Raw genomic sequence first — 18,774 nt, forward strand, 5'->3', positions numbered from 1 at the left:
CCCAATTCTGCTTCTAGGTACCCAAGAAAGTCTCCCACGGGGGGCGGGTATTGAGGACCTCAGCTGCCAGAGGCTGTGGCAGCGCCGCCGGCCCGGGAGACACCAGGTGAGTGCTGGGAGCCGGGCAGCAGACACGGTGGGCGGCGCGGAGGAGGAGGGCTCCTGAGGGGCTACTGAGCCAAGAGACAGAAACGAAATATCAAGGGGCTCCCACTGCTCCCTGTGACGGTGGGGACGGGTGTGCACACGTCACCCGCTGTTGGGTGGAAGAGCAGCCTCTGAGCCCAAAGACCCTCCCAGGTGTGGACCTGCCTGTTGGCAAGATGCTCCCGGTGTAAACCTGCACGTTCCCAAGATGCCCCGTGGAGCAGCCGGGGTTGCACAAGCCTCCTCTGCTGTGCCTGAGGCGGCAGCACGCTCTTCCCACGGCCACGGCATGTAGAAGGACTCGCACCCACGCCTCCGTGTCTGGCTTCGGGAGAAGGGTGGGGACAGAGAATAGGGAGAGTTAGGAAGAGGAAGGTGGAGGACACAGGAGCGGGGAAGCGCTTCCCAGGGGAGCTGGTGCGGAGGACGTCAGCGCTGGCACCCTGCGGGGGGAGGTGCTGTGCACGCAGATTTGTTTCTTCTCCCTCCCTCCCAACCCTCTGGCGCTCCCGAGCAGTGGGAACCTCCGCCCTGAGGACAAGCTCAGGGTCAGGGCGTCAGCGTCCGGTGCGCCCCAGACGCCCCGACCCCTGTCTCCCTCTGCCGGGGCGGGGGGGGGGTGCTGCCCCCGGGCTGCAGGGCCTTGCACGCCGGGCCTGGGGAGAAACGAGTGGGCGAAACGGAGCGTTGGCTGCCACACCACAGAGACGCCTTGTCATCTAAGGCTGAGTCCCGTTCAAAGCCGAATTCCAGAGATTGTGAAGAGCAAGAGGAAGGAGTAAGCTGAAAATTCTGTGCTCAGAGGCTCAGTGCTCTGCCATTTGCTTGCAGTCTGTCTATTGCTTTATATGGTTACTTCAAAGCCCTGGATGTTGGGTTCAGAAGGAACCGTTAGTAACAGAAGCATGGTTTTAAAAAGAAAATGTGAAGCAGGAAGGGTAGAGATGGGGAGATGGGGTGGACGCAGACCACTTCAGTGATGCTCAAAATATCCAGACTGAACTCATTTGAGGTGCTGAACAACCAGAGCTGGGGTCTTGTCATCCATATTTGGGTGTGTGTGTGTGTGTGTGTGCACGCGCGTGGTCTTTCAAACCTTTGAAAATTGGGGATAATTCAAACACAATCTCATCAGGAAAACCCTGGATGAGATTACCATTGACAATCACTCTTCCAAAATGGTTAATGGCAGGAAAGGTCACTAAAGTAACTTTTCAAAACCCAGGTAGGAGCCTGCATGCTTGTTTGCTCCGCCATGCCATGGTGGTGATGAGTGGGGCGAGGCTGCTGCAGAGAGGAGAGAAGAAAGGACATGGAGCCTGTACCCAGGGAGCCTGTACCCAAGGCGGCAGGAGGGTGGCTGGGGACCTGCCCACCCCTGAGAAGAAAACCCACGGCCTGGAGACATCTATTGTAAGGATTCTTTCTACTTTGCTTTTCCTTTCATCAGAGGAGCTTTGAAACCCTTTTACAGGAATCAGTGAGCCCTCATTATCATGCAGTTTATAATTCTTGTCCTATAGATGAGGCAACATCTAAGGTTATAAGATGAATGAGCGATAGAGTCATCCTTATTTTACAGGAGTTCCAGTCTCCAAATCCATTCCTTGGGTGTTGAACGTGGGCTGTAGTAAAAAAGTCACCAAAAAGAAAATAAAAAATTTAGAGCAGCAATCTTGGGAATTCCGTCCGTGGCACCGTCTAATCTATATGATACGTGGCGTATCTTCTCCGTTTAACTTGTGGAGTTTTGGAGAAGATCCAAGGAGGTAAAAGGGATGTGTAAATACCTTCTAAAGTCCACCACGAGATGTGAACCTAAGATAGTAGTGCCAGTAAAGGGTCTGTTTTCTGTCGCAGTTATGTCTCTTTTACCCAAAACCCTCCTGAAGGTGGGAGGCGAGCTCACCTAAGGGCTCTGCTGCCACGTCCCTCCCTCTGCTTCCTTTCCAGACCTTTCATTATCCCATGCAACTGCCCTGAGCCATTTTAGTCACTCGGGCTCCCAAATGCTAGCCTGAGAACCCATGACTCTGGAGGCAAAGTTTTTAAGGTCCTTGACAAAATGCTAAAAATAAAGGCCATGCAGTAGGAATTTTCTACAAAATCAAATTTATTCGATTAAAAAAAAAGTGTCTCTAATTCTGAGCCCCTTCCCTCCTTTACTCAGCATTAAAACGCTGTTCTGATGTTAAAATACTGGTGCCAGTGTATGGTAGGGGTCTTTACCCCCTTAATGTGTTTACTTGGAAAAATTGCAAGAAGGCCACTTTATATAGGTTCTCTAGTTTAGTTTAGTTTTGTTTTGGTTTTGAAATGTTATTGATCCATTAAACTCCACAGTCTGGGAATCACTACTGAATGCTCTATTGCTTGCTTTCTGAGGCCTGAACTTGTACCTATAGGAAGCAATGAAATGTATATACTGGACCCTTTATAAGACACTGGTGGAGAGAGAGGCATTTGGGCTGGGCAACCTCTGACTTAGGAACGCAGCCTTCCCAGAATTCAGGCAAAGCACATGGGTATCGGAGCTCTCGCCAACAAGGGACAACTGCTCAGACCATGACTCAGATCTCAGAGGGTGGCCTGGCCACAAAAGATCCGGGGTGGGGGCAGGGGAGTGGGGGGGGCACCTGCTTTGACCTGCTGCCCAAGGCCAGAGTTTGTTCCCAGTATCCTTAGAGCTAGCAGAAAATCACATTGTGGATGATCATTAGGGGTAATTCAAGCCACACTGTGTTTGACAGGTATACCACCCATTAATTAGGGCTTTGTGGAAGGGCCCAACACTCTAGCAGCCATTTATAGTGTTGTTTCTAAGGAAAAATGCATTCTGAATTCCAAATCATTAAATTAAAATCAAACTCTTGAAATGGTTCATACAAGGTAGGACCTGGGAACCATCCAAGAGACCCAAATGAATCAAAACCAATAATTAGCATTTCTATCCTGCGTTCTTATGTATTAGCCCCAAGGTCCTGCTGAGGCAGACAGAAAGGCTGGGTTCTAGACCTGAGGGCCTCCATGTAGTCACCAGCTACATGTGGTCCCAGCTGTGATGTGCTCTAAGTATAAAGTACACACTGGACTTCAAAGATATAAAAAAAAAAAAAAAAGAAAAGTAAACTATATCAATAATTTAAAAAATATTGATAACACATTGAAACAATATTTTGGATATATTGTGTTTAAAATATAGTATTAAAATTAGTTTCACCTGTCTCTGAACTTTTATTTAAAATGTGAGTAGAAAATATGAATTACATAAAATTTTAAATTATATACATAATCTGTGTAATTTGCGGCTTGCATTGTTTCTATTGGAAAGCACCTCCCTAGACCAGAGGTTGGTAAACTACAGCCCACAGGCCAAATCCACTTCACTGCCTGTTTTTGCAAATAAAATTTTATTGGAAGATAGCCACCCCATTTGTTTACGTATTGTCCCTGGCTGTTTTTGAGCTGCAACAGCAGAGTTGAGTAGTTGCACAGCCACTGTGTGGCTTACAGAACCTGAAATATCTACTCTCTAGCCCTTTATTGCAAAAGTTTGCCATCATTTGGTCTATACTATCAGGGTTCAAGTCTTGGTTCCCAAACTTACTAGCTGTGTGATGTCGGCAAGTTCTCCATGTGTGTTTCCATGTCTTCATGTGTAAAATGGGGGTAATGATGAAACCGACCTTATTCCAAGAGGTTGTTGTAGGGATCAAGAGAAAGAGAATGTATCCACCATGGAGTCAACGTTCAATAAATGCGTCATCATCCTCATCCTCACTGTCATTTTGCAGATGACATGACTGGAGATCAGAAAAGTTATGTGTGGTCCATGGTCACAGTCACACAGCTCAAATCCAGTCCCCTAACTTAAGCTTTGTTATTTCATTCAAAGGCTCTTTAAAAACAAAAGAAAAAGCCCTTTAAAAAAAAGATTGTTCAGACAGCCCGGGTGGCTCAGCGGTTTAGCACCACCTTCAGCCCAGGGCGTGATCCTGGAGTCCCGGGATTGAGTCCCATGTCAGGCTCCCTGCATGGAGCCTGCTTCTCCCTCTGCCTGTGTCTCTACCTCTCTCTCTGTGTCTCTCATGAATAAATAAATAAAATCTTAAAAAAAACAAAAAGAAGATTTTTCATGCTGAGGGTCAATTCACGGCCCGCATGTACCCATCTCCCTTCCCAGATGTGGCCTCAGATCATTCGCAACACAGTTCTCCAGGCAGTAAACACACCTGGATAGGCATATGAGTTGAAATCTTTTTGTCATCCCTGCTCCATAGACCTGGAATTCAAGGTCAGCTGGATGGACAAATTCCAATATGTCACTCTCAGCATTTCAAATAAAAACAGCATACTTTTGGAGTATCCCAGGAGTTGTATAGCCTTTTAAAAAAAATTGGGGACATAAAATGCAAATAACTATTTTGCATTTACAAAGTCCTTTACAATTTATAAAACATCCATTAAGGTTAACAGAGCAGATACTGGTATTCCACTTGCAAAGACGGGAAAATTGAAGGTCAGAGAATTGATGATTGCTCACCATTAGAAAGCTAGTAAGAAAGAAGCAGAACTTAGATTGTGATCTGCAGGCCTCTGTGGCCACTATCCCTTAGAGCCAGAGTCCTTGACAGAAATGCTTTCGAGAACTGGCGGTGTAAATTTTTGAAGCAAGCTGGATATTTATGTACAAATTCAGTAGGAAGAGTCTTCAGTTCCAAAAACGATTACTTTCTTCCATTTTTCCTGAGACCTGTCTCCTTATCTACCTTTCTTTCCTCTTCAAATTTGATAATGATAGGATGTTTTGATTAGTGATTGCTACAGAGGAAACCACCCCCAAAACTTAGTGATATAAAATAACCACAGCCATGTACTACTTCTCATGATTTGGTGGGTGGACTGGGGTCTGCTGGGTATTTTTTTTGCATGGAGTGTTAGCCAGGGTGGTGATAATTTGGAGGCACAACCAGGCTGGAATGTCCAGGATTGCTCACTTATATGGCTGATGGTGGGGCTGGCTGTTGGCTGGGAGCTCAACTGGGGTTGTGGAATGGAATGTTCTAGTTCTTTCCAGATGGCCTCTATAAGTGGTGTGGGCTTCTCACAGCAGGATGGCTGAGATCCAAGATGGAGTGTTCCAAGTACATGAAAGCAGAAACTGAATGTCTAATGGCCCCATTTAAGAAGTTAGGCAGCATCACTTCTACCACATTCTGTTGGACAGAGCAAGTCATGGGCCAGCCCTGATTCAAAAGGGGAAATTGACTTCCCTTTTCTCGATGGGAGGAATGATCATGAATTTTCAGTCATCGTCAATTCACAGCATATGGGCACAGAAAAAATATCTCTACTGTAAGGGAAACAACAGAACTAATAAAATGATAAATTACATCTGACATTCAGCTGTGGTCTCAAGAGTTAAGAGGAAGTGTGAGGCCATGGTGCTGAGAGGCACCAGGCAATTCCTGCCAAGTAGGAATGTAGGCACCAGGCACCAGGCAATTCCTGCCAAGTAGGAATGTAGGCCCACCATCTCCAAAAGCATCTCCCAATTTCCAAGAAATGGCCAAAATATGAATTTTCTTGTGAAGTCTCTATTTTTCAATGTAGGATCAACCTTTAAAATCCCATTGCATGGGGCAAATTGACCTGTGAGCTTCTGGCTTTCAACATGTGCCTCCATGGGACAGCTCATCCTCTACGGAAAGCACCTGTTGGCAGGACAGTCATGAGCAGCCTGTTTACCAGAGAACATTACTGCTCACGGTTGGTAAGAGAGGGGGGAGAAAAGAGCGAGTTAATTATCAGGAGGCTGAGTAGTCGCCAGGTGAAAAAAGGCATTTCTTTTATTTATTTACTAATATTCATTTGTAGGACACTAAAAGTCTCAGGTCGACCAGGAGAAGCACCAGTGGCAACAGCTGCGCCAGACAGAGCCGTCCTTTTTTATATGATGAACACCTGGGGAGGTTGGTTTCCAATTATTTCCTGCAACTCTTATCGGATTCTAGGCTGGAGAGGACTAAGGAAGGATGGAAAGGGCAGAAGGAGGGAGGGAAGTCAGAGGGATGCCTCGGCCCCTGGGGACATGCACTGCCATCTGGAATGGGATGGACGAGACAGAAGAGATTCACCCCTGCTCAACAAGTGACCCGAATCACAGCCCCCAGGGCAATCCCCCCCATCCAGGCTGGAGGTCCTTCCGCCTTCTCCAAACCTGCTCCCAACGCCAGGGTCTCTTCTCACCGTGGAAACCAAACAGCATTCAGTTCACCAATGGAAAAAAATCCTTCGTGCAGGATAGTGAAGAGATGCCTGTGTTGAAGGGCTCCCCACACTGGCTATGCTGGGTGGAGGAGAGGGGGTTCTGGAACCTGAATTCCAGGGCACTGCACACACCACACACAGTTCACACAACATGTGAGGCTTCAGGGCAACCAACGCCCTCTGACGGGAACCTAGAGGGGACACCGGGGACAACACACTCCTCCAGGGGTCTGCTTGAGGGGTCTCTGGGGTAGGAGCAGGAGCCAAGAACCTCTCCTTGCCGGCCACCCATCCACGGAGTGTGCATGGGCCCATGTGCCAGGCCGGGTGCTGTGTGTGTGCATCTGTTTGCTCCATTCGTTCATTCAGCCAGGTGATTCTGAAGCATCTGAGTGAGCCAGGTGATTCTCCAGCCTTTTCCAAGCTGCCCTTGAGATGAGCGCAGGTTCTCCTTGCAGAACCTGGGCCCCATGGCCCAGGAGGATGGGATTGTAGTCAGAGGTCCCCCAGCTGCTCCCGGACTGCCTTGGTGGATAAGGAATGGGGCCGCTGCTCCATGACCTCAGTAAGCTCGAGGGCCATAGAATGTAGGTCATATTTTTCAAATGTAAAAAAAGAGTTAAAGTTTAAGCTAAAAAAAATATATATATATAAATATATACATATATTTATATATGTAAATATATACATATATTTTGTAATGTATACATATATGTAAAAATACATATATTTATATATATTTTTTAAGCTCCACTTTTAGGTAAAAGAGGTAGTCTGGGGGATGTCGTTTGGGTGGTGAGAGTACTTTGTTTCCCAAATGTTTGGATGGTTTATGAAAACTATTGGTAAGATTATTTGAAATTAGGACCGTCTAGCACATTCCTTACTATATGGGATAAAATACTTGTGGGAAGAGCATTAGAACCATGGAAAACTAAGGAATAATTGTAATTCTGGGGACAGATCCTTATTTATAATATTTTCATGGCCTATTTGCTGCCGAATGGGGAAATTGACCTTGTGTTGTGTGTGAGTGTTAGAAGTAATAACTAATAATAGCTAATAGCCATTGAACTCTGACTTTGTGCCAGATATTATCTCAGTCACTTTACACTCCTGCCTCATTTAATTCTTGCAGCAACCGTCTGGGATGGGCACTCTGATAACTCTTGGAGGTGAGAGACACTCCCCAGAGTTTCCTGGTTCATGACTGGCAGAACCTAAAATCAACTCAGGAAACCTGCCTCGCTCTGTGTGTGTGTGTGTGTGTGTGTGTGTTTTAAGATTATTTATTTATTTATTCATGATAGTCACAGAGAGAGGCAAGGGAGGCAGAGACACAGGCAGAGGGAGAAGCAGGCTCCATGCCAGGAGCCCGACATGGGACTCGATCCCGGGGATCGCGCCCTGGGCCAAAGGCAGGCGCTAAACCGCTGAGCCACTCAGGGATCCCTCGCTCTGTTTTAATTTATGGAAACAGGCTGCTTACTGGGTCTGGAGAAGGTAAATAACAGCCCATCGTGATAAAAACTTAGCTCGGAGGCAGCGCACCTGCTCTGAGTCCCCAGTTACTGCTTGTTAGTGGGCCCTGTCACCCCCTGCCCCACAGCACAGGCCCCCTCAGCCATCACTCTGCATCTGTCACCCAGTTGGAAGACGTGCCACTCACAGCATGCTCACCAGGGAGGCCTGCTGGGTGGGCACACACATGGTTTGGAGGAGGCGAGGTGCGTGCTCAAGGTCAAGCCCCAAGAGCAGCACCCAGTGTGGTGTGGGGTTGAGAGCAAAGGATCAAAGTCCCCTGTGACAACAGAATATGCCAACCACAGGAGGGGTGAACTGATGATCACCAGGCTGCATCTAGGAGGACGCATGCCAGAGAGACCTCCAGGCAGAAGCCAAAGGCCCTCTAGGCAGATGCCACTGGACTCTGGGAGGCAGGGAGGTGAGAGGGGATGAACCGCCCCGTTGTGGGGTGTGGCCACAGTGCAGTGAGATGGGGGCACGCTCAGTGGTGAGGCTAGAGCCCAAGGATGTGTTGAGAAAATCCTTGAATGTTGTGTTCAGGGCTTGGCGGAGCTGTCGGAGAGGAGCGTGCTGGCCGCAGAATCACAGTAGAGGAGCAGCACCCTCCAACCTGTGACTATAGTTAAATAACTCGTGGTGGCATGTGAGCACTGCAGGGGTCTGGAGAGAGACGCAAGAGTCCGGAGCTGAGGCCATTCTTGCCCGGCCCCCTCATATAACGCACATTTGTAAAATTCTTTTTTTTTTTTTTTTTTTTAATTTTTATTTATTTATGATAGTCACAGAGAGAGAGAGAGAGAGAGGCAGAGACACAGGCAGAGGGAGAAGCAGGCTCCATGCACCGGGAGCCCGACGTGGGATTCGATCCCGGGTCTCCAGGATCGCGCCCTGGGCCAAAGGCAGGCGCCAAACCACTGCGCCACCCAGGGATCCCACATTTGTAAAATTCTGATCAAGTGTAACTAGGGATTGTATTTTAACAACAGACTACAGCTTCCTTTTTTTTTTTTTTTTTTGTATTTCTTTAAAAAAAAAGTGTCTTCCTTTAAGCAAATGTACATGTGGCTTGGGAGGTGCTCAGTCTACGTGAAAGAGCAAACTATCTTTGAGTGCCTCGATCTCCCAGATGAAAGGACATGGGGTGCAGGACTTCCCTGTGGACCTCCGCAGGGAGGTCTGGGCCCAGCGGTGCTCCACTTCTGTGCTGCGTGTGGCTGGGCTTGGGAGCTGCACAACCACAGGTGGTTCTTCTTCTTCTTTCTTCTTCCTCCTCCTCCTCTTCTTCTTCTTCGATTTTATTTATTCATGAGAGACACAGAGACAGAGGCAGAGACATAGGCAGAGGGAGAAGCAGGCTCTCTCTGGGGAGCCTGATGAGGGACTCGATCCCAGGACACTGGAGTCACACCCTGGGTGGAAGGCAGACGCTCAATCCCTGAGCCAGGCGTCCTCACAGGTACATCTTCTAACATTTTTTGTACGACACGATCATTTCCCTAAATCTCTGCACCCCCCCCCCCGCCCCCGCACAACCAGGCCGCACAAACGCGATTTAATTATAATTTCCAGTCAATTCCCTTTTAGTACAATAAACGCTAAGGAGAATTTCCTGGCCAGCTGCGGAGGGTTCTGTTCAAAGTTTCGTCTGGAAAAGCTGTAGATGGTAAAGGTCTTGGTCCCCTCGGCGCACCCGGGCCATGGTGGTCCGGCCCCTCTGTGCCACCCCCTCTTCTCAGGTGAAGCCGCAGTGTCTCTGGTGTTTGTTTGTTTGTTTGTTTATTTATTTATTTATTTATTTATTTATTTATTTATTTATTTATTTATTGTGCCTCTGGTTTTAAAGCCTGCAGCTGAAACATCAGAAATGTTACATTTGTCCCCCCATGCCCACCCCTCATTTTAGTTTTTTTTTCTTTTCCTTCCTATTCCCACAGGGAGACTATCTATTTTTGCTTTAGATAAATGGTGCATCATCTATTACTGTGGACTTCCTTCTATGATCGATTAGTTTGAGGCTGTCAGCGCTGCTTCAAAGCTACCATGTATCTTTCACACCCCTCTGCACTATAATTTATAAGCACTGTGGGTTTCAAGAAGAAGAAAAAAAGCAGCCCTCGGTACTTTTATTAGCCGCTGAAATGCATTAGGGTGCACGCGCTTTGAACTGCACGGAAGAAGATAACCATGCCTGTAATTGGAATAACTCACATTGGTCCCCTCCCCGCTCCCTTTAATAACTTCTGCATTGTTTTATCCCCAGGATTTATCGATGACCTGCAGTAGCCCTCTCCCAGGCCCCGGCCCACTGGGGTGTTTGTGGGGGAAAGGGCAATGCACGTGGCCCACTCCCTGACCCGGGCTGCCCCATAAATCAGGGTCCGCGTTCGTCTGTGATGGTGAGCCAGATGGCAGCTGTTGTTGGAGGAGCTCGACAGGAATCAAGGCCTGTGATCTTTCCTGTTGCTAACAGGCCTGATTTTTTATGGCTGTCAGCATCCTTGGAATGGTTGAGGGAGGCACGCAGGGAGGCAGGGGGCAGGGGCCCTGTGGCTCTAGATCTCCGCTTTCTTCTCCCAAGGGGGCAAGCCACAAAGGTCTTTCTCTCTTCCTCACTGGTCAGGGGGCTCATCCTCATCGTCTGGTCTGAAGAAGTTTCCTAGAGTGTGCAAGTGGCAAAGTTAAATGTAACCAAAAGACTTCTAGAAGGGAAAATGGCGGTCAGCTTCCCTTTGCCATTGCTACACGGACCCTGACCATCACCTTACCTGAAAGATGAGCAGCCTTTGTGTTGGAGTAATGTCTAAAACTCAGTGGTTTCTTAAAACATGCTCTCGTTTCCCCAAATGCCTCTTGTATAGAAATAAGAACGATTACTTAAAGCTACTTGGTGGGTCTGACATTTGGATTTTTTGCTTTTCCAGAGTGAATGGAGAGAAAATTCAGGCAGGATGTAAGGGCAAAGGATGAAAAGCAAAGAGCTTGCCAGACTAAAGAAAGAAACCCCAGCCGGTTCTGAAGTACCTGATTAGGGGGTGTGAGCTACAGAGATCCGGTCATTAAGGTGGAGGTGGACCACACTGGGTGTCCCAGCCTGAACACCAGCATGGAGTAAACAGTTTATTAACAGTCCCTGTGTGGTCCGACAGCCTGCATCCAACAGAGGCAACCTCCCAACAAGAACAGAGCCAGCCATAGGGCAGAGCTGTGTGGCCAACACCAAATAGAGCCTACAGAAGCCCAGAGGAGATAGTAATAGAATCCCAGATGCAGCCAAGTGCTTTATAGCACAGAAGAGTGCATCTACTTATTTATATAGCACTGGGAGCTAGCCTCAGACCACAGCGATGCTAAGCTTCCCGATAAAGCAGATATACCCAAGAAATCACAGGCAGAAAGTTGTAGGGGACATCTGTGTTCTTAGAAATACTGTGGGTCCACAGAGATTCTCAGCTGTGACAATATTTGCTGTAGGGGGATTTAGCCTGCAGCCAAATGTCCACTTCTCAAGTTCTGAGTCCAATTACAGATGTGCAAGTAGAACACAGTGCCATTTCCCCGTAGGATTGTCTGTAGGCCAGTGAATCAGAGAATCTCACGACTCTCATAATCTCTAGAGGCCTTGCTTGTTCAAGAAGGAAAGTCCCAAAACAGCCTCAGGGACAATGAACCAGTACAGGACATGTTCAAGACAGGCTGGCTGGAAAAAAAAAAGCCATTCAAATATTTCCCCCAAAAGACAGGTGCTTCTCCCAAGACCAATCGGGGAAGGGCCCAGGTGTTATTGTCAAAGGGGTTGGGCCACAGGGTAGAGCTTCCTGACTAATACAGCAGGCAAGTAGGCAGGTGCATGGGCTGTGTAATATATTCTTTTCTCAGAGTTGGGGCTTTTGGCTTTCTGAGACACCTGTGAGATGGGCTATTGCCTCCTGATGTAAAAAATGGTGGTGAGACCCTGCCTTCATCCTTTCCTTCTCCTGGGCCCAGCTAAGCAGAGGCAGTAGAGGGTACAAACAAAGGCAGACTTTTTTTTACTCCTCCATGATTCAAGTCCTCTGGCCAGGAATCTGTTTGGATCCCTTCTACTGTAAAGCTTTCAGGAAGGCTTTCCCATGTATGACCCACACGCTTATAGTAGGCTTTCTGGGGAGTGCAGAGCTCTGCAAGCTCCTTCCCACCATGAGCGAAGGTCTCATGCCACAGGTGAAAACATGGCAGCTATGGTGAGAATCCTGGGAACCTAAACAGATAGAAGAAGACCCATTGTGGTGGGCAGAGTAATGGTCCCCCAAAGATGTCCACATTCTAATCCTTAGAACCTGGGAATACATGACCTTACATGACAAAAGGGGCTTTGCAGATGTGATGAAGTTAAGGCTCTCGAGATAGGGACATTATCTTCCCAATGTAGTCACTAGAGTCTTTGAGAGAGAAAGAGGAGGCAGAAGAGTCAGAGGAGGTATGACAATGGAAGCAGAGGTGGGAGTGATGTGGTTGCTGGCCAAAGAGGCCAAGAGTTGAGGAATGTGGCAGCCTCTGGACACTGGAAAACCAGGGGCGCCTGGGTGGCTCAGTGGTTGAGCGTCTGCCTTCAGCTCAGGTCATGATCCTGGGGTCCTGGGGTCAAGTTCCACATCAGGCTCCCTGCATGGAGTCTGCTTCTCCCTCTGCCTGTGTCTCTGCCTCTCTCTGTGTCTCTCATGAATAAATAAATAAAATCTAAAAAAAAAAAAAAAAGAAGAAGCTAGAAAAACAAGGAAATGGATTCTCCCCTAGAGCCTTTAGAAGGAACTCAGCCCTGCTGACACCCTGATTTTAGTAAGACCCATTTTGTAGTTCTGATGTCCAAAACTGGAAGATAATAAATTTGTGTGCTTTCAAGTTTCTAAGTTTATTATCACAAGCATGCTCCTCATTTTTGTGTCTTTCCATGTGTTAGCCTCACTTTTAAAAAGGACTTGTTTCCCCTCATGCAGACTCTTGGGCCCTCCTGTAATTTGACACTGATGGGGTTCTGAACGACTCTGAACAGGTGAGAAGTGAAGATTAGAGGCTAAGAGTAAAGAATTTGTTGCCTGAGGACAGATTCAGTGGCTACTCTAACAATTAGAACAAATAAGCCTTTCATACAAGAGCCAAGATCAAGAACAAGCAAAGAGAAATAAGGAGGCCAGACTCAACTGGGGAGTCCGCTTTCATTCCAGGGGAAATTTGCTGGCACAGTAGTATTTTCCCCTCAGGCATCTCTGTCTTATAGGCCTGGGGCAGTGAGCGGGAAAGAACTATTTCAGGTTTTTCTCCTCATTGTTAAATCTGACTTAAGCAAACATACACGTGTAAATACATACACAATTTGGGCCTTGCTGAATTTCATTTCACATCTGACATATTGACCTTGCCTCTTTTTTTCTTTTTTAAAGATTTTATTTATTTATTCATGAGAGACATAGACAGAGGCAGAGACACAGGCAGAGGGAGAAGGAGGCTCCCCACGGTGAGCCCAATGTGGGACTCAATCCCAGGACCCTGAGATCACGACCTGAACCAAAGGCAGATGCTCAACTGCTGAGCCACCCAGGTGCCCTCTTGACCTTGGCTTTGGATAAGCTATTAGTCAGAAGGACAGTATCTCATAGCAGTTCAAGCATGGGCTTTGGAGTCAGAGAACTGGGTATGAATAAATAGCCTCTCTTCACGTTAGTGAATGACCATGGGCAGTTCATCACCACTCCTGAATCCCCATTGTCCCCATTTAAAAGGGGACCAGTCCTAATCCCTAAGTTACAGCATCATTGAAAATATTAAATGGCACTGATATTCCTGGGCCCTTATACAGTACTTGGCACATAGCTGACAAAGTGGCACAAACCACTTTGCTTATATCCAGATTCCTCACTTCCATGCAAATTTAACATAGTTGTTATTTTAATTATATTTGGTGGAAATAAATGTGTAGTTTAATTAATTATTCATTTAACAAGGCTCATAATCTGACCCAAATGTGATGAAGGCAGCAATGATAAAAAAGAGCATGCATTTATTGCTGTGCCCGACACTCTTTGAAACACTTTACGCATGAAGTAATGGAAGCTCACGAGGTTTGAGTAACTTGCCCCAGTCACCCGGCTAGTCAGCAGTAGAACTTGGATTTGAGCCCATGCAGTCTGAGCTTAGAGCCTGACCAAGCATTTTACCATGTTGATCTACAAGGGAAACCCCCTCAGGACTTATGCCATGATTCCTATAACCATGGGATGATCAGCAGATTCACATCAGCTCCTGATTTCTCATGTCCTATAGGGTCAGTGTGGTACCCTGCGCATTTACCTGAAGATTAAATGGTGCTGATTACTATCTTGGAGATGTCATGCAATGAAAATCTTGGCTTCCCTGTGGAATATGGGAGATGTGGAGGAGGGTAAATGATTATTTCGCCAGGTGAGCAAGTCTTCCAGGCATCTCTCCAGCATTGTGGTCAGGGCAATCCCTGTGACTGCTAGTGATGGTTTAGGAATGATTCACTTGGAATTGTCTTCTGGGTTTACCTTTAGTGGGTAGTCATTTCCATGATTACGAATAAGAATGTGCTTTCCAGGATTCTGGAACATTGTGAGTAGAAGAAAGAGAGTGACAACTTTGGGAGGTGACGGGATCATCTAAAAAAATCCAGGGAAAGTAAAAATTAGGAAAAAATGAGCAACACTAAATATTGTAGATATCAGAGGGCAAAGTTCTCATGAAGCCTCAGGGAAAAAAAGAATCCTGGAAGAGATAAAGTGTCGAGTTCCAAACACTGAGAAAAGAAGTGGATTAAATGAGTTATTTCCAGGTTTTGATGGAAGCTGAAGTGGAGAGATTTCAAGGTGAGGTGAGAAGTAGGCTCAATTCTATCAACATCCCACAGGTGACCAGGATTTCCTCCGCTCAAAATAGCAGCTGCTCCATCTGACCTGGAGTAGAATATTTCTGAGTAGTTTCCAAAGCAGCTGAATCCTGCCATCCCTGGTAGTCCTGAACGCGCGAGGAATTCTTTTCTTCCTTTCCTACAACTGTTTCTCCCCTCTATTTAGTTCTGCTCCTCTTCCCCCACAGTCCCTGGTTAGATTTCTGGCTACTGGGATAGTTTAATTGAAAAGGGTACAAGGCAAATGGCCTGGCTTAGAAGCTGTAAGTGTGATTTAATGCCACTTTTCACATTCAATGGTGGGAGCCCACAGAGAAGCGTGCTAAAGACAAGAATCTTCTACTGAAGGAAGCAATATTTAAGAATATTTTTTTGGCTGTCATACTTTGAATTTAAAACTAATAAGTTTTACTTTCATAAAAAATAAAATAAAATAAAATAAAATAAAATAAAATAGTGAGTTCCTTGTGTATCACAGTGTGATTGGGCTGTCCACACGGTTTGGGAAACACACAGCATGGTTTCATTCAAGCTCGTGCTCCACTTCCATAGTGGGGAGCCTGCAGTTTCCATTGCACAGTAGTAGTAACATTTCAGCCGTGGCTTGTGAACCCTGGTGGGTGCTGTTGTCATGAATATTATTCCTGTGGGATTATTTTGTGTGGAGGCCTGGGTTTTGTTAATATTTTCAGAATCTTATCTCAGTTCACACATGTTTTAAATACCAGGAAGAGTTTACTGGGGAAGCCAAGGTTATGCAGGTTTCCTGAACCATGGTAAAATGACTTGTCCTTTCATCCTTGTCAGTTTTGTTGCAGATTTGGAGAGTCAGGGACTCTTGTCTCAGAAGAGTGGGGGCCCTCGGGAAAAGGGGGGCCCTGATGAAGCAACGGAACAACAGAGGCCCAGGAAGAGCCAAACTAATAGAAACTAAGGACGGAGAAAAATGAATGATGGTATAAATTGGGCAAACGTGACTTTACACCCTCTCAAGTCCTTTTGTACACCCCAGATATGCTGCTCAGTACATCGTTCTTTCCTTCATCCTTCATGACACCCCCTCCTGATCATCACTTTCAGGAAAGATGTAGAGACAATGGATCATCAAAAATAAGAGCAACAACATGGATGGAATGAGTGAGGGGAACTTACGGGAAGCAAACAAAGGCATGAAGCTAACAGAGGAGTTAGAATGAGAAACATTGTTCTTTCCAGTTCAATACAATCAAATCTCAGAGTGGATCTGGTAGTTGGCCTGTGTTTTTCACTTCCTAAAAAAATATAGGATAAAAGCAACCACTTTGCTTATATCCAGATTCCTTACTTCCATGTAAATAATGGAGGGGTTAGGAAATAAGAGTGAAAATCTCCGTAGATGAGGAAATGAAGGGGATTGGCAAGATGTGGAATCAGACGGTTAATCAACAGAGGAAGGCTCCAAGCCGCGAGGAGGGGAGGGACCACAAAAGAAGGCTCCACAGGGGTGTGGTATCCAGGACCAAGGAGCCCTGTCCCCACTCTCCAGCACCCCAGGCCACTTTCATCTCAAGGGTCTACACTCAGTGAAATGCTTTTTCGGCTCCTGTCTCCCCATCAGTGTATCAATGTATCCCCAGGGCAGTTTCTAACACATAGTAGATGGTCCATCAGTGCTTGTTGGACTTGGGTCTAAGGGCCTTGGATGGAAGAACCAGTACAAGGAAAACACATCGTGTGAGATGGAGATGATGAAAAACAGTAGTAAGGGGCAAAAGGAAAGACATCTTTCAGGTGTTGGTTCAGATCTTTCCTGAGCCTTCTAGGATGGAGTGCTCCTCCTGTGGGTTTCCCCAGCAACATGTGCTTCCTTCACTGCAGTGCACAGAGGCCTGATGGGTAACTGCCTGTCTCTCTTCCCCCGTGATCTTCAGGCTTTGAGCAGATGGTGGGTGTGCCCATCTGGCTCATGATGATGTTCTAGAATCTAGCATGGTGCCTGGTTTATTGTGGTTGTTCAATATATATTATTTTTTTTAAAGATTTTATTTTTATTTTTTGAGAGACAGAGAGAGAGAGCACAAGTTGGGGGGAGGCATAGAGGGAGAGGGAGAAGCAGACTCCCCGCTAAGCAGGGAGCCCAACGCCAGCTTCATCCCAGGACCCCTGGATCATGACCTGAGCTGAAAGCAGATGTTTGACTGAGCCACCCAGGACCCCCCCACTATTTTGAATGAGTGAGAAAATGAGACCAAAGTTAAAGGAAGAGTCTCATGAAGAAATAAAGAAATTTGTTTTAAAAATGACAGAGGGCATGAAAAGATGTTTAGACACCTCTGAATAAAGAAATTTAATTTGAAAAAAATAAAGACTCTATAGTGAGAAACAGGGAAGGACACTATGAGAGCAATGATAATGTGATATGATCTAGAATTTTGGTTTCCTTATCTATAAAATGAAATTAATTATCACACCTCCTTTTTGTAAGGGTTAAATGACACCGTGTGTGAAGTGTTGAGTATTTTGTGGCCTCTACAATTAAGACTGTTAGGTTGTAAGTGATAGAAGCCCAGTGTGAAGTTATTTATGAGAAAGAAAGAGGACATTGTTTTACTGGCTTATGTACCCAAGCCAAGAGGAGGGCAGGGAGGGGGCAGCATGAGTACTGTGGTGAACCCCAGATTCCCTTGGTGTGTTGGACTCATCCTTTCCAACTCCAGCTGCTCCAGCTGTCTTTAGAAACCTGCCACTGTGGCCAACATCAACTCCAGGTTCATGGCAACAGTTTTTCAGATAAAAAGGGAAATGGGGCTTCTCTCTCTGGACCCCAAATCAACAGAGCCCAAGAAGATCTGTGATGAGTCCCATCCGGTTGTGTCCTTACCTCTTATGTTCCACACCATGCTCAGGAACCTGATGCACCATGGATGCCCTACTCTGGGTCACATGCTGAAACTACTGAGCCACCCAGGTGCCCCACATGCTCATTTTTCAAAAGAGGACCAAAGCATTGAAGAAATCAGCATAGTCCAGGACCTCAACCCAATTTCTATCTCTGATATTCAGTAAATGAAATCTATTAAGGTAGGAGCAGTCATAATAAAATGCAGTGAAGGAAATGAAGGAGAGGAAATGATCAAGTTTTCCTTCAATTTGTCCACTCTGTCCTTAGTTTAATAATATGGACCTGCCGCAGATTTGTACCTTGGTCCCTACTCTGTATCTGATAGCTTAAAAAATTGGAAGCCACACACTGCACTATGTAGAAATCCATGTCCAGATTTGGTTGACCTGTCAGCCACACTCAAGATGATCGGCACCTTGGCACTGTTTCCTTTTCTCTCCTCTTGTCTGAATAAATAAATGTCAAATTCCACAGAAGGCACCATGCCTTCTATTTTCTTTTGTGTACCTTACCTTGCCTTATTCACAGGATGCCATGTTCCCAGTGTTTATCGAGTGCCTTTTAATAATCAAATGAACAAGCAAGTGGATGAACAAGTAACATCATCAACCATCAACCATGTTACAAGATGAAACTTGTGCGTCAAAATGTTTTCTCTAAAAGTAACTGGGGGCGCCTGGCCAGCTCAGTAGGAAGAGCACACAGCTCTTCATCTTCGGGTTGTGAGTTTGGGCCCCATGTTGGACCCAAAGAGATTACTTAAATATATAAAAAAAACTTTAACAAACAAACAAACAAAATAAATAAAATAAAATAAAATAAAATAAAATAAAATAAAAGGAACTCACTGAAAATAATTGAAAGTTTTGCCTCAGAAAATGTTTCCTAAGCCAGTTAAACATACTTGGTGGATGACTAAGATGTACAGATCCATGAGTTTGGCACACTTCCTGAAGAAATAGAAGATCTAGTCTCTGAAAAGGTTCCAATTAAATGACTTCTTAGTGTTTGTAAAGTAAGCTATTTTAATATTTCTCAGTGAAAGATT

General features: G+C 46.0%; 1 long non-coding RNA gene across 1 annotated transcript; it reads left to right on the forward strand.

Annotated features, from left to right (window-relative positions):
• The first annotated feature begins 701 nt into the window (after positions 1 to 701).
• Positions 702 to 18,508, forward strand: LOC140619349 (uncharacterized). The gene is made up of 3 exons (XR_012019255.1): positions 702 to 925; positions 1,373 to 1,560; positions 15,653 to 18,508. It is a non-coding gene; the product is annotated as an uncharacterized lncRNA (long non-coding RNA).
• Positions 18,509 to 18,774: the final 266 nt, after the last annotated feature.

Source organism: Canis lupus, chromosome 1 (genome assembly GCF_048164855.1).
Source record: "Canis lupus baileyi chromosome 1, mCanLup2.hap1, whole genome shotgun sequence".
NCBI classification, from domain to species: Eukaryota; Metazoa; Chordata; class Mammalia; order Carnivora; family Canidae; genus Canis; species Canis lupus.